This window comes from Hibiscus syriacus, unplaced genomic scaffold, assembly GCF_006381635.1.
Source record: "Hibiscus syriacus cultivar Baekdansim isolate YM2019G1 unplaced genomic scaffold, ASM638163v2 tig00110383_pilon, whole genome shotgun sequence".
NCBI classification, from domain to species: domain Eukaryota; kingdom Viridiplantae; phylum Streptophyta; class Magnoliopsida; order Malvales; family Malvaceae; genus Hibiscus; species Hibiscus syriacus.
Window position 1 is genome coordinate 1 of NW_024062714.1, and position 14,839 is coordinate 14,839.

Below are 14,839 nucleotides of genomic sequence, written 5' to 3' on the forward strand. Positions count from 1 at the left end.
CCACAAGAAGGAAGCCAATTGGTAACAAATGATTCTTCAAAATCAAGCGAAATGGTGATGATCAAGTTGAAAGGTATCGTGCAAGACTGGTGGTCAAAGGATATGCTCAAAAAGAATGTATTGATTTCAATGAAATATTTCTCTTGTGGTTCGACTAACAAGAGTTCGAGTAGTTTTGGAAATGTGTGCTACATTGAACTTACATCTAGAGCAACTAGATGTTAAAACAACTTTTCTTCATGGAAATCTTGAAGAAGAGATTTATATGCTCCAGCCTGAAGGATTTGAAGAAAAAGAAAAGAATAACTTGGTTTACAGGTTGAACAAATCTCTGTACGGTCTAAAGTAGGCACCGAGGGTTGGTATAAGAGATTTGATTCCTTCATTATGTGCCTTGGATACAACAGACTTAATACATACCCTTGTGCTTATTTCAAGAGGTCTGGTGATAACGATTTTGTTATATTATTGTTGTATTTGGATGACATGTTGGTTGCAGGACCCAACAAAGATCATATTGAAGAATTGAAGACACAACTGGCTAGGGAATTTGAAATGAAGGACTTGGGATCAGTAAACAAGATTTTAGGGATGCAAATTCACCGAGACAGAAGTAATAGGAAGATTTGGCTTTCACAAAGAATTACTTGAAAAGATCTTGTCAAGATTCAACATGCAAGATTGTAAGTCAATTTCTACCCCTCTTCCTATTAACTTTAAATTATCCTCCAGTATGAGTCCTAGCAGTGAAGAAGAGAGGATGGAGATGTCTCGAGTACCGTATGCATCGGCAGTGGGAAGTTTAATGTTCACTATGATATGCATAAGACCAGACATTGCACAAGCAGTGGGAGTGGTTAGTCGGTACATGGCGAATCCATGCAAAGAGCATTGGAATACAGTAAAGAGGATCCTGAGATACATCAAAGGGACCTCAAATGTTGCATTATGTTACGGAGGATCAAATTTATTAATCAATGGGTATGTAGATTCTGACTATGCAGGGGATTTGGATAAAAGCAAATCTACTACAAGGTATGTGTTCAAAGTTGCTGGTGGAGCTGTAAGCTGGGTTTCAAAATTGTAGTCTGTTGTGGATACATCCACAACAGAGGCAGAATATGTAGCAGCTACACAAGCCAGTAAAGAAGCAATTTGGTTGAAGATGCTATTGGAGGAGTTTGGGCATAATCAAGAGTATGTCTCTCTGTTTTGTGACAGTCAAAGCGCCTTGCATTTAGCAATGAATCCATCATTTCATTCAAGGACAAAGCACATACGAGTTCAGTACCATTTCATTCGTGAAAAGGTGGAAGAAGGGACGATAGATATGCAGAAGATCCATACCAAAGACAACATAGCAGATTTCATGACGAATGTGATCAATACTGATAAATTTACTTGGTGTCGATCCTTCTGTGGCCTGTCAGAGACGTAAGCAACATGATGATACAAGGTAGAAAGAATGATGTGAAGATATGATTGTTCCAATCAAATCTTCAAGTGGGAGATTATTGAAAAGTCAAAGATTGGTGTGCATAAATGCACCGAAAGTTGCTGCAAATTGATTGAAAATTTTCCACCGAAAATTAAGCAGTTTTTGTTGAAAATGTGAAAGGGTAAAATACCCAATTTAGTTATTTTACTTTTAGGGTATTTACAAGTTTAGTCCTTAAGCTTTAACTATAAATACCCTAGCTCATTTAGCTTCAAAACCATCCCAAAGCATTCTAGCTTTCTTCCAATACTAGAGAGAATTTAGAAAGTTTCTTGAGAGTTGTTTTCTCCTTTATCAAGAGAATTATCATTTTTCTCCTTGGTCGATCGAGAGAAGTTGTAATTCCTATTTTCTCATAGTAAAATTCTTCTACCGTTGCCCGTGGTTTTTACCCTATATTATTTAGGGGTTTTCCACGTAATTTTGTGTCTCTTTTATCTTCATTTTTATTTTCTCAAATTATCAGTTACGATTTTGCTCTATCCGATAGTCGTCTTCCGCAACATGAAATTGTTTGGATAATTGGTTTTTTATGTGAACTTGGAATGGACAATAGAGAACCAGTGATTCTTTATTGTGACATAAAGTTGCTTTGTAAATTGCTTCAAATCTCGTGTTTCATGAGAGGACTAAGCACATTGAAATTGACTGCCACTTTGTTAGAGAAAATATACAAAAGGGTTTGATCCAAGCAAGACATATTTCTTCCGTAGATCAACTTGTAGACACACTTACTAAAGCGCTTGGAGTACAATAGCATGGGCATTTATTATTCAAGTTGGGGATTAAAGACATCTTTCATCCTTCAACTTGAGGGGGAGTGTTGAGATAACAAATGAGTAGGCTTTGTTAATAGTAGTTAGAAGTTGGTTATGCAGTTAGTTTAGCTTTGTTTATATAAGCCATGTTTGGTTTATTTTTTTCCAATGAGAGAAAAGAATATTTTGCTCATATTGCTATTATTTTAACATAGTATGTTAAGAATTAGTTAAGAACCTAAACATTTCTACTATAAAGAGATGCAAGTTTTATGTATCAAGAATTCAAAATAGGTTGCTTGAATAAAAGAATGGTTAACATTCTCTTCACTTTGTAATTCATTTTTATCATCTTCTTTCCTTTATTAAGGTCATGCTCAAATATCTTGAGTAATCAATCTCAAGATACCTCCCATAAATCTTTAGTTACTGTCAGATTAGTTTACAACAGCAAAACACTTTCTCCATTGAGATTAGAGGAGCTTCGAATTCTGGAAGATTTTATTGTAGAGCCATAGCGGTGAAGGTCAAGAAAAGGTAATATTACAATGGTTTTTTTGTGTGTGTGGCTATCTCATCTAGTCTTTCAGGAAATTGGTGTAACCTCCGAAGAGAAAGTCATGTTAAATCGGTTTGATTAAAAAGTAGGATATTTTAAGTTAATTTGTGCTGTCAAAGGTCAAAAGAGATATTGTTGTGGGGCCTTTTAGTGGTTAATATTTTATGTTTTATCCCCCTTTTAAAATTAACATAAAAGTGATAAAAAAACTCAATATATAAAGTTTAATTATAAAATTGAAAAAAAATTAAAGTACGATGAGTAAAATAGGAAAGAGAGTAAAATTCAATTACTAAAATTGTAATTTACACTTTTAAAAATTAAATAAATCGTGTACGGTAAATTCATTTCGTTTCAAAATCGTTCAACATTTGAGTACATTATGTTAAACCCTAAAATGCTAATATCTAAAGCGTGAAAGCAAAAATAATACAATATTCGTAGACATTTGTAACCCCAACATGTGAATTATGCTCGTGACTCACTAGTTGCTTGTTATGGTGTATTCGTGTACCTGAGCTGACGAGATGCTGTTTTGTTTTCGTTTGATACTTGGGGGTATCCTCCATGTTCATCACATTATTGTCTTAGCTCTTCCGGAATTTTGTTCCCACCCAATTGTTCATCACGTATATGGGTGATTGTGGACGCATTGATCCCTTGATTAAATACTATCATTGCAATTTCAGCTATTTAAAAATTACTAGTAATTAAATTAAATTCCATTCAAGCCTTCATTCAATGGAAGATTAGTTATTTAAACCTCTATAAAAACTATACCTATTCTTTTTTTTTTAAATAGAGTTAGTTGCATCATGTATCCCTAAACTATGATTCTCATTTTAAACTAATCCTTAAACTTTTAAACATTCTAATTCCATCCTCACACTATTCTTTCATTTTAAATTAGTCCCCAAACTTTTGAACATACCAAATTCATCCCCAAACCATAGCCCTCATTCTATATCCCTAAACTTTTAAATATTCTAATTTGAATTTTGAAGTTTTGAATGATTTAGGGGGATATTATTGGAATGTTCAAAAGTTGGGGACTAATTTAGAATAAATATCATAGTTTGAGAATGAATTTGAAATGTTCAAAAGTTTGGGGACCAATTTAGAATGGGGAGTCATAGTTTAGGGATGGAATTAAAATGTTCAAAGTTTAGGGATAATTTAATATAAGAGTCATAGTTTGGGCATGTATGTTGCAATTAACTCAAAAAATATTTCAGTTTCTAAAACAAAATCCTTGATTTCTCTCGTTTATTAGAGGTGAACATTCGATCGAGTGGAGTAATTTTTTTTAAGTTATTCGAGTTGTCAAGTCGTTTTATAACTTGAACTTAACTTGAATTTTTTTTCAAGTCGAGTCGAGTTATTCGAGTTCCTATACAAATTTTATTATAATTATTTATAGTATTATGATAAGTATTGATTCTAATTTTTTTGATTTTCTCTAATCATATAAGATATATATATTTATTTATTCATATTCTTTTCACATTATAATAATGTTATTTAATATATCAAATACAATCTAAAATTATAAAATATATTTATAATATTATATTTTAAAGAAAATATTTTGAAGGTAAAGTATTGATGAGAGTATAAAAGAGTTAAGGAATTGATGACAAGAAAGAATTTGTAAATAATTGCAGTCAAAATATTAAATTGAGTAAAATACAAAGTTAATGAACTAAATAAGATGAGAGTATATTTTTAGTAAAAAGTAGGAATTGAAAAATAAGTATTCTATGTGGTATAGGAGCATGTGATTCAATTTAGTAAAAATGGATTTAAAATGAATAATGAATTGAAGAAATAAGAAAATCATGAAAAATTGAATGATTAAATTAAAAAATACTATAAAAGAGAAAGAATTGAAAGAACATATGTATTCTACGATAGTTTAGGAGAAGCTTAAATTTGATAAAAAAATTGACTTAAAATGAAGGAGGAATTGAAAGAAGAAAAACATGAACTAAATCATAAAACAGTCAAATAGTCAGCCAAATTTTTTTTTCAAGTAATTTAAAATTTTTAAATTTCAACTCGACTTGAAAATCAAATCAATAATTTTAAATTAACTCGAATAACTTTAATAATTTAACTCGAATAACTCAAAATAAAAAAAAATTAAGTTACTCATTTTTACTTACAGTCCGGTCTATAATCGGTATTTTAACCTTTTTTTCGGGGGAAAACACTTTGAAGAAGCATTATCCGACGGTGGAAAGAAAGCAGCTAAAAACGATGCGAGCTGCTGCAACGCCTCTCTAGAATCGCAAGCCTGTATTGTTTAATCAGCATTCAATAAACATCTCAAACTCACCGAACCTCATTTACAATGGCGCCCTTCACAGTTCCTCACCCGCCTCTGCTTCTAATTACCGCATTATTGCCTTAGCACTTTCCCCAAAGTAACGCTCACCAAACGAGAACAATCGAGTCGGAATTAGAATGTGTTATTGTTGATCCTGTGGGCAAAACTCTCGAAATTTTTTTAATTTTTCGGCTCAAAGGGGTATTCTGGTAAATGTGAGACTAGAAATTGAATTATGGACGGTACCAGAAAAAAAACCTCATTGGGGAAGCAGAGAAAACCAGTTAAGCCCCCAAAAGACTCTTTGAATTTGCCAGTCTTTTGATAAATGTCGGTACCCTTCTTCCTTCTTATTGTAGTGTCTAGGGGTGTAAACGAGCCGAGTCGAGTTCGAGTATTGCTGAACTCGACTCGAAAACTCTGAAATGGAGCTCGACTCGAAAACTCGTGAGCTTAAAATTTTCAAGCTCGACTCGAACTTGAAATCCTGAACTGAAGCTCGTGAGCAGCTCGAAATGAAAAAAATTTCTTAAACTTAACTCGATTGAACTCTCAAACTTAAATTCGAACATGAACCTTAAATACATGAAATCTTACTGTATTTAAAAAAAAAATCAATACATAAATATAAATATTAATATTATTTTATTTTTTTTTAATAAAATCTTAATATATTATTTTTTAGCTGCTCACGAGCTTTTCGAGTTAAATCGAGTAGCTCGTTTCAGCTCGTTAAGAACTTAAGCTCGAGTCGAGTCCATTCGATCCGAGTATTTATCGAGCCTTGATCGAGTCGATCTCGAATAGCTTACGATCTGTCTCGTCTCATTTACAGCCCTAATAGTATCGACCTCTAAAGTCGATCCCTATCAGAAACAATATAAATACTACAAGATAATTAAGGGGTTGTTTGTTTGGCTCTGAATGGAACCGTTTAACGTTCAGCGTGTTTATTTTCTCACTTCTGAATGGTTTAGTATTGACTGATTTAGTAAAACACTTCTAAATCAAATAGTACTGAATGATTCAACACATAAATACATTCTAAATGATTCAGAATCATTATCAAATAACATATCACACTTAGAGTTAATTCATACATAACCTCTTAATCATTCGATGCTTAATCTAAACAAACAGTCCCTAAATCTAGTGAACACTAATAGAAAGCTTGCAAAGATAATGTTAGGATCTCCAGCAGAGGATGTAGAAATAAAGCTCAAGCTCCTCTTCAATGGCGAACTCTAAGTTCACCACTTATTCTATCATCAGCATTTTGTTCTGCTTTACAGTTCCTTGTACAGGTAATGTCTCAAAAACCCCAATTGGAAATAGCTTATTAGAAATAAAAAAAACGGATAAAGGCTTAATTTTTATAGTATTTTTTTAATTTAATGATTTTTTTGCAGCAAACTCGTCAACTTTAGTCCAAGAAATTAAGCAGCTTAGTCAAGAGCAAGATAAAGAACCGTTTGTGGGTGTTAACTTAGGCACGGATGTCTCAGATCTGCTGTCACCAACGGAGTTGGTTTCATTCTTTCAAGTGCAAAAAATTTCGCACATTCGACTTTATGATGCAAACCAAGATATAATCAAAGCATTGGCGAAGACAAAGATCCGGGTTATTATCAGTGTACCAAATAACCAGCTTTTGGCAATAGGGTCATCCAACACCACGGCGGCTTCTTGGGTCGGTCGAAACGTAGTCGCTTACTACCCGGAAACACTCATCACTGGTATTGCTGTAGGAGATGAGGTTTTAACGGCCGTGCCGTCCTCGGCTCCTTTACTGCTTCCTGCAATTCAGTATCTTTACAGTGCTTTAGTGGCTGCAAATTTGCATACTCAATCAAGGTTTCAACTCCACGTGCAGCTTCCATTATTCTTGATACCTTTCCTCCTTCTCAGGCTTACTTAACCCAGGTTTCAAATCGCGGTCGTATTTTCGGTTATTTCGGATTTACTGTGATTGTGGCCGTTGCAGGCGCTATTACGGTCGTCGTGGGTGCTATTACGGCCGTGGTAACTCGGACAGCGGCGAAACCGCTATATCGCGGACGAAATCGCGGTCGCGGACCGTTTTTGAAACCGCTTTAACCAATGCTTGACTTCAGTTATGGTACCTTTGCTTCAATTTTTGTCAACAACTGGGTCTTTTTTAATGATGAACCTTTATCCTTATTATGTGTTTATGGAGAATAAAGGTTGGTTCCCTTGGATAATTCCTTGTTTAAGCCATTGGCACCGTCTAAAGAAATGGTTGATCCAAATACTTTGTTGCATTACACTAATGTCTGGATGCCATAATTGATGCTGCCTATGTTTCTATGAAGAATCTAAATGTTACCGATGTTGTGGTGCTTGTTACTGAGAGTGGTGGCCTTCAAAGGGGGACTCGAAAGAGCATTATGCTACTAAAGATAATGCAGATACCTATAATTCGAATCTTATCAAGCATGTCTTAGATCGGCGGAACCCCATCGCATCCAGAAATTACTTCCAGTTGTATATATGAGTTGTTCAATGAGGACTTAAGGTCACCCCAACATTGGAGGCAAATTGGGGATTGTTTTATTTGAATTCAACCCCAGTGAATTTGCTTCATGTATCAGGAAGTGGGACCTTTTTGGCAAATGATACAACTAACCAGACCTTTTGTATTGCAATGGATGGAGTTGATTCGAAGACATTGCAGACAGCTCTGGACTGGGCTTGTGGTCCTGGGAGGGCAAATTGCAGAGAGTCAACCTGGGGAGAGCTGCTACCAGCCTAATAATGTGAAGAACCATGCGTCTTATGCATTCGATAGCTACTATCAGAAGGAAGGGAAAGCTTCTGGTTCCTGCGACTTTAAGGGTGTGGCCATGATAACTACCACCGACCCAAGTAAGTGTCGCCACATCCATTAATCAACATTTGTTTTTAGTTTTACATTGCCCCTCAATGGATTTGAATTTGTTCTCATGGCTTTTATAAGTGGTTCGTAGTAATACAAGTGCTCAGCCCTATCTCGTGGTCGAACTATTTTAGATGAAAATCGGAAATGAGGATATTGACATTCAGCATTGGTATTGTTTGTGTGTTTTCCTTTGATCAAGTTCCTTCGATGCAAGAATCAGATATTTTAGTCTCCAACTATTGTCCATTTACCATAGTCTACAACAATGTATTAGTCAGTAAGGTGCCAAGTGAAGGACCCCAAGGCGTAATTTATCAACTTAATATTCTTTACTTTTAACTTATTGCTTAAGCATAAGTAGTTAGGTTTTAAAATATAAAGCCCAATTATCAGAAAATAAAGTTGTGGGAATATTGCACTTCCAAGTTAGAAATCATGCTTGTAGGGATACATTTGGGGGAAAGGTCACTTCTATGAAAGACCGGGTGCACAATTTCTACCTGGAAGAATCACATGGGTTCTTTTTGTGATTGGAAGGTGGGAAAAGGGCGTGGAATAACATTTCCTTGTTCAAGCAGGAAGGCTGTTTATCAAAACCACATGGGAAGGCTGTTTATGGATTTTTGGAACTCAGTGGCCATCATTGATTACTGATTCTTGTTATAAACTATAGAATCTAGTTAGCTTTCTTTAGCTTGAAAAAGAAAAAATTCCCCCAGTCTAATTGGTAATCTGATATCTCCTCTGTTTGCCCCATCGCAAATGACTTCCTAATAATGATGCTTTCTTTTGGCCATACTCTGTTAATTGTGCAGTGCGTGGAAAACTGAAGATGGATCAGAAGTCATTGTTGGAGAATTCGGACAGGGGTCACATGAAAGTTTTAGTTGATTCCAAGCTTGCACGTGATTGTGGCTGACCCGTGTAATGTGCCTCGACAGGCTATACTTAAAGTATTTCCATATGATCACAAGCTTAGATTTGTTTCCATCCCAGTTTTGATGAGCTTTCAAGGGTTAAACTAAAAACTAAAATCCAAATCATGAACCGTCAAACATCAAGCCTACACTTCAACTTGAACCCACGTGAAGGGTAATAGCCATGATTGAAATGGGGACCACTGTTTCTCTACTTTCGACCGTATTTCGTTGGAACCCAGGGACAGCTAATGCCTAATTTGTAAATGCAGTGTAACCCTCTATAAACTACTTATCTTTCTGCCTATATATCAGAATACAAAACAAAGCTTTACTTCTACCTTCCCTCCATTCTAAAAGTAAAAGAAAGAGGGAAAGACAGATTTAGAGAAAGATAAAACAATGTTGCCTTAAAGACTCTACTCTTTTCTAGATCTGTGTTATTATTTAACATCTTGCAAAACAAAGCATTCTTGTTCCCTGTATTCTTTAGTAGAAAAGCAAATGGCAGATAACAAGCTTCTACTTAGTTGTTTCATTGTTTGTGTTTTATTTTTTGGCGTCAATGGAGAAAACCCTTATCGGTATTTCACTTGGAAAGTCACGTACGGTGATGTTTACCCTCTCGGCGTTAAGCAGCAGGTACCTCTCTATCTCTCTTCTGATTTTTTGTTGTTGAAAGTGAGATGCTTTTACTTTCTATAATTTAGCATTTGGGAAATGCTTGATTTTTGTTTTTTTTTGTTAAAATGTGATACAGGGGATCTTAATAAATGGGCAGTTTCCAGGGCCTCACATCGATGCAATTACTAATGATAATCTCATTATCAGTGTTTATAACTACTTAAATGAACCATTCCTCGTCTCTTGGTAAACTTCTTCCTTTCCCTTTATATCACTTCAGCATTTACAAGGAATGAATTAAATGTGAAAACATTGGAAAGCTTAACATTTTCTCAATATGCTGCCAAGTCAATGCCTTTCAGATAGATCAGACGATGTATTTCTTCATAATATTGGTCTATGGAATGAGCATATCCACATTCCTTATCCTTGATCCTTTGGAATGGAAGTCCATATTAGAAATAATGTGGAGTGGGGTCGAGATGGCATGGTTACTTTGACATCTTGGTTTTCTGTTGGTTTAACCCTCACAGGCAATCTCTTAAAAATTCTCTAACGATATGGTCCAAGCATGGTTAAATGATTAAAAATCTCTCTTTTTCTGACTAATAACTCTTTAAGGGTATTATAATTTCATTTTCTTAGTATTCGTGTTTGATTACTATATGCAATACTCGGATCTCACTCCGACTACCAAAGGTATCTTTTACCACTACCTATTTCGTCTATTAATATTAAAATTGTGGCATAACTGGTCACAATAAAATATTTAAATGCATGGGCTTGATTATGTCCTACTGTCGAGTTAGTGACCGATCTAGAAACTTTTTTTGAAGGTGGACACACATGCACTAATAACATAAATTTTTTGTATTGGTTGGGCACAATCAATAAATATGTAATTAATCGAAGAAAATTCGAATTTTAAGATAGACACGTATCCACCTTGGACTAAGGTGGATCCGTAACTGAGTTTGAGCATATTTAGGCAGACCAGCATGAGACCACGGGCTTCGGCCTAGTTCTTATATTGGGTTAATATCTCTTTCACTATGCAACTTCCTTTAATACGTATATATTGAACATTATATTAAAGCACGGAGCTTGGCGACTTTGCAAATTACAAGATGAAGCCAAATGTTTATTATTACTTAGTATTACATACATTTATCGCCTAAAGGAATCTAGATTGAAATGCTCTCTTTTTTTTGTATTTGATGTCATCCCCTGTTTTTGTTTCTTCAGGAATGGAGTGCGGCAATGGAGGAACTCATGGCAGGATGGAGCATTAGGCACAAATTGTCCGATTCGACCGGGGAAAAACTTCACTTATGTTCTCCAAGTAAAAGATCAGATTGGTACCTTTTTCTACTTCCCATCACTTTTATTCCATAAGGCTGCTGGAGGATATGGTAGCATCAGAATCTGGAGCCGCCCTAAGATCCCGGTACCTTATCCGGCTCCGGCTGGGGATTTTGTTGTACTGACTGGGGACTGGTATAAGAGAAATCACTATGTAAGAAATCTGTATCCGTCTTTATTTTCCTACCTGAGTTAATTGATATTCCGCTGCTTCGAATATACTGAAGTGATCTTCGTTTCTTCAGGTATTGAGACGTTTCTTGGACAGTGGTCATAACCTTCCTTCCCTGACGGGCTCATTATTAATGGTCGAGGGTGGAATGGATACACATTCAAGGTTGATCCGGGTAGGACATACAGGTTTAGGGTATCGAATGTTGGGATCTCAACTTCAATTAACTTTAGGATCCAGGGGCACAAGCTGAAGCTCATAGAAGTTGAAGGATCTCATACTATTCAGAACACCTACAGTTCTTTCGATATCCATCTTGGGCAGTCGTGTTCTTTCTTGGTCACTGCTGATCAGGTGCCGCAGGATTACTATGTTGTTGTCTCTTCCCGCTTCACTCGTCGCGTGCTCACAACAACTGCCATTCTTCACTACAGCAATTCTAAAAAGGGAGTTTCTGGTCCAATTCCTGGGGCTCCCACAATTCAAATTGCTCCATCGGTCATGCAGGCGAGATCCATACGGTATGTCCTTTTTTGGAAGCTATAATATAATCTAAAAACATTTTGCTGATGAGTTTTTTCCTTCTACCAGACGGAACCTGACAGCGAGTGGACCTAGACCTAATCCCCAAGGCTCCTACCACTATGGAATGATCACCCCAAGCCGCACCATCATAGTTGCAAACTCTGCTCCTTATAATAATGGAAAACAGAGGTATGCTGTCAATGGTGTCTCATATGTTCCACCAGATACTCCATTAAAACTAGCAGATTACTTCAAGATTCCGGGAGTCTTCAACCTCGGAAGCATTCCTACCTGGCCTCCTTCAGGAAATAATGCCTACTTTCAGACTTCTGTCATGGCAGCCAACTTCCGGGAATATGTCGAAATTGTATTTCAAAACTGGGAGGACACTGTGCAGTCATGGCATATCGACGGTTATTCCTTCTTTGTTGTAGGGTAAAGTTCTTTCCAATACTTGTTCTCTAGGTTCAAGTTATGTATGACCAAAACACGTTAAAAAAATGTTGGATGAATCAGGATGGAAGGAGGCCAATGGACGCCTGCCAGTAGAAAAGTCTACAACTTGAGAGACACGGTATCCCGCTGCACTACTCAGGTAATCAAATGCAGTATATAAGATAGTTGTGTTTCCATCCTTGCATCAGCTGGAAGAAGCCTGTATTGTTGATATGTTCGAGTGAATGCAAGTGCAGGTGTATCCGAGGTCATGGACCGCCATTTACATGGCTCTGGACAACGTGGGGATGTGGAATATAAGGTCTGAGAACTGGGCCAGGCAATATTTAGGGCAGCAGTTTTACCTCAGGGTTTACTCGCCTGCAAATTCATGGAGAGATGAATTGCCGATCCCACGGAACACTCTTCTGTGTGGCCGGGCCAGAGGGCGCCACACGAGGCCTTTTTAGATTAGCAAAACAAGAAGGAATCACAATGTCATGAAGGGGTGACATGGGATATGATGAACAAAATTTAAGTTATTAACAGCGGGAGCTCAGCTTGAGCTTTTGAGTCAATTCTTTGTTTGCTTTGAGCATTTCCATGTTTCTAAGATCATTTTCGAATTGTAAACCTTGTATTCCAAGGATTTTCTCATTCGGCTTTCAGCTTTCAGATTCCCCAGTCCATTATTTTCCCGAGAAACATTAGAATTGTTTAATATTCTTCAATGATGCATTTATCCATTTCAACTCTATTGTTTCTTTCTCTCTTTTTTCTTCCTGTTAGAATAAGAAAAACGACGACTTTTACGACTAGATGTAAATTTTTGGTGACGGTAAAAGCACTTTTGGTCCCTATACTATGAACAAAACAAAAAAAAAAAGCTGGCTAAATTGTTATTTTCTCACTCTTACTTTAAGATTGAAAAGTTTCACAATATTTTATTTTGATTGTTGCTTTGCTACCGTGCTTTGAAAATCTGGTTAGATTTAGGCAATTTTATCAAAATAATACCCATTTCAATTTTTTTTTTATATCTAATGGCACCCGAACTACATTGATTCCTAAAATGAAAGCGTGTCCAGATGACTACGTTTTACCGAAGGCGCTTCTTGCTGGTGGTGCCTATGTCCGACGTGACAAGGCGTACTAGAGCTCAACATACCCTTTCGCTATTCCTAGTGGATGTGGACTAGTTTCGATGACAAGTCCAGTAAACTGAAGAAATCCAAGTCCACCAGGAAATCAAAGTGAAATGTGCAATGATTCATATTGGTTAAATGGGTTGCTCCAAGTTAATTTGGTTGGGTTGCAACTTGCAATTTGCTGTGTAGGTATACATTATCGTCTATTTAGAATTTGGCATCGACTTTGGACTGAATTTGTTGAGGTTCTTGTCCCGTGATTAAGTATATTTATGACGTTCTTTGTAAATTTTCCTTGGCCTTCATAATGAGACTATGAGCTCCTCATCCTACTACAATTGCTTGTATTTGTGGTTGTCTATTTATTGCTGTTTTAAGCTCTTAGGTTGTTTTCACATGGAAGAAAAGTTCTCTTACCTCTGATATATTTGTGGCATTTCCACGCCTGGCTTTATGTATGATTGTGGCATCCATCTCGACAACTAGAAAAGAACACCAATGGAAAAGCATGATTTAATAAAGCCAAGCCCAAAGCAGCTGCTTTCATTTTTATGATTGTGGCATCCATATTCAGCAATTCATGGCTGCTAGATCAATGGAATTAGCTGCCAAACCAGAGCAGGATATTTTACCCAACTCATTTCTACTCTTGAAAATGGCCCAATACCAATCTTTAGATCTTTCAAGATATACAATCGGTGTCAAACAACTACTAATTTCAATTGTTATTGGAAAAAAAAAATATTACTGTTGTTCAATTGTGGTGTTTTGAAAGGGAAAGGCCTCTACACGAATAAAAAAGGGACAGAGATTTGACATCAAATATTATAATCATCAATATGCATTATTTGTAATAATTTTAAAAAAGAAACACGAACGAAGATGATACAATGGAGTTTGCTTTAGATGATGGGAACAAGTGAGTTGGCAAGTCATTTAAAAGCAAATTAAGGCGACCAAGCCATCTCCCAGTGGTTCTTGAGCGGAGAGAAATCTCATTATTGTTCATCTGCTGCTTTAATCAAATTGTTCTCGAGGCTCGGCAGCCGTTGTTAATCATCACCAGCATCAGGTGCGTACTTCTCCCTTTCATCAAACCCTTCGTATTGCCTTTTTATCATTACTCCTGTTCATCAACATCAAAACCTTAATATAGTCAACCTACTTCTGCAAATGCTTGTTGTAGATCCTGTTTATGATATATACTGTTTTTAAGCTCTTATTATCTTCCTGTATCAAAGTCGAGATATAGACTAAGCTTAATATACATGAAAAGAGAAAGAAGCTTTCGAAAATCCAACAAAGAATCTATGCTTCAAGCAAAGATTTGCCTGCCATGGTTTTCATAATTTTCTTTTTCTGCTTTTGTCGCATTTAAAGCAAGGTTATGATTATTGTGTGTATTGGTTTCACAATCTGACTTTAAGGATAACAAGGATCCATGGCGAGTGAGGCACCAAGCTGGGCTGATCAATGGGGTGCTGGAGGAATTAATGTCATGGAAGACGAGGACGCTACAGCCAAGAAAGAGGACACCAAGAAACCCAAAGAAAAAGAAGGCTTTAAGACAACGGCTTTGAAGGGAGCCAAGAAAGTTAAGCATGGAATATCCA

General features: G+C 36.3%; 2 pseudogenes; both read left to right on the forward strand.

Moving 5' to 3' along the window:
- Positions 1–6,325: 6,325 nt before the first annotated feature.
- Positions 6,326–9,042, forward strand: LOC120121821 (annotated as a pseudogene).
- A 400-nt stretch (positions 9,043–9,442) lies between these two features.
- LOC120121843 lies at positions 9,443–12,685 on the forward strand (annotated as a pseudogene).
- Positions 12,686–14,839: the final 2,154 nt, after the last annotated feature.